Below are 2,024 nucleotides of genomic sequence, written 5' to 3'. Positions count from 1 at the left end.
GAGGCGGCTGCGCTGGCCGCTCTCCAGTTTTAGCCTCAGTTAAGCCAGGGCTAACGCCAGTCAACGTCCATTTCTGGTGGCGGGCTCCGCGCCCCCTGCCCCGGGCGTCCCTCCCGCCGCTCCTCCGTTTTAAGATCTCGGAAGTCCGGGTAGGAATTAATTACAGGGTTGAGTGAGGTGCTCCACGATCGACCCCCAGCCCCTGCCTCACGTATAGATACTCTGCTGATCTCCTCCTCCCCGTACAGACTCTTCTGTCTCCAAGCCAACAAGTTGGAACTCGCCTGGCACCTCTCTCACCTATCCCTTCCGACATAGTCTTCCAAGAGGAATCGGCGGGTGGGTTGTTTCCCTTAACCAGAAACCTGCCTTCAGCGTTCACCACACTCCAGGTTTCACTTTACCCTCACTGTTTACTCCAGCCTTGCTCCTGGTGTACTATTTCAGTCTCAGAAAACGTTAATTTCCTCCTCCCGTTACCTGAGGCTGACAAGATCCGCCTTAGACGGGCTAAAACATTTCATGGGCATCCCTTCCCGCCCAGATTGAAGAGGCGTCGCCCACATCCTACGTATGGGAAACAAATGGCTCCCATGTGAATGGCTGATTTTGACAAAAGTTATAGGTGAGAGCAAACCGATCTTACAAAACACTGAGTGAGTTTACCAACGGTTATTGTGTTGTTGCAACGTCTTCTTACACTTGGCAGGGGGTTCCTGACATGGATGCCTGATATTTTTATGAGTGTAAAAACATGTGGAGTGCAGATGCTTCCTTACCAGTATCTAGAAGTTGTATTTCTACGTACTCCTGCCGTTTTTTTCCCCTCTTTTATTATTTGGTTGTGTCTCTGAGCTGTAACAGATTCTTCTGAGGAAATGTATGTGTATGTGTATTCTAGTCCCGACAGCAGAATCGCCATCGTACCCAATTTCCAAGATAAGCAGTGATCTAGCCAGGAATACTAGGGGGGGAAGAACTCCGTGCTAGAAAGCACCTAATCCATGCAAAAGCTTTCTTTTGAGAACCAGTGTTTTGCTGATTTCCTTCTGGGCTGTTGAAGGCCGTTTCGGTTTTGTGTTAGTATGTTCGGGCTAGCGGAGGGCTCTGGAAGGCGCTGCTGGGAAGGGTGCAGGTTTTCCCCCCCGAGTAAAAAGCGAAAAATCCCAAACAACCGGTGAGGGGGCCTTTTCTCATTCTATCGGTTCTGCAAGGTACCCTTTTTGTAACGGAATTTTACCCTTTTCCCCATTAACCCCCTCCGTTTTAGGGGGTGTCGGCCGCCGGAACGCTGGGCCATGCTGGGACGTGTGCACCCCACGTCAGTCTTGATTCTTCTCGGTCATCTGGAAGTTGTTTATCACTTCAGCCCCTCGTGCAATGTATTCGACTGCCTTACGAGAAGTGGAGAGAGCAGCTAGTCTCGCCAGGGATACAAGCAGCCCTTCTGCTGAGCTTTGCCCAGAAAATGATCTACCCTCCGCTTCGCTCTGTCGATTGAGAAAATTGATTTGAAGAACCACCTCATGGTTTTGTAAGTAAGCCTGGTTTGTTTTTTGGTTTGGTTGGTTGTTTGTAATACGGAACATCCATTTCTTTAAGTAAACGGCTAAGGAAAAAAGCTGGCTCGTCAGTGCGCAGGCTTTTTCCCGGCACGCTTGGCGGCTGAATGAGGAAACAAGCGTGTTGCCCGAGTTGTGAGAATACCACCCAGCGCCGCTGGCCACGGGAAGGGGGGGGGTGTGTGGTGTGGGGTGTGTGAAGAGGCTAAAAAGCATCTACATGATCTAAAAACCACACGTGGATGTTATTCAGCCAGAAGTGGAAGCAGTAACTTCTGGCGAGCGCGTCACAACCCCCGTGTTTCGCTCAGTTCATTTCCAAAGAAAACCGGATGTTGGGGGGTTGCCTTTGTTCGCCGCTGTTGATGAAACCAGTTCCCGCTTGCGGGCTGCACCGAGCTTGCCCGCAGCCCTGAGCCCCGCCATCATAAAAACAGCGTTGCTAAGCGAAGGCCCCCTGTT

This window comes from Pygoscelis adeliae, unplaced genomic scaffold (assembly GCF_000699105.1).
Source record: "Pygoscelis adeliae isolate BGI_AS28 unplaced genomic scaffold, ASM69910v1 Scaffold38, whole genome shotgun sequence".
NCBI lineage: Eukaryota > Metazoa > Chordata > Aves > Sphenisciformes > Spheniscidae > Pygoscelis > Pygoscelis adeliae.
Note: the sequence above shows the minus strand (reverse complement) of the source record.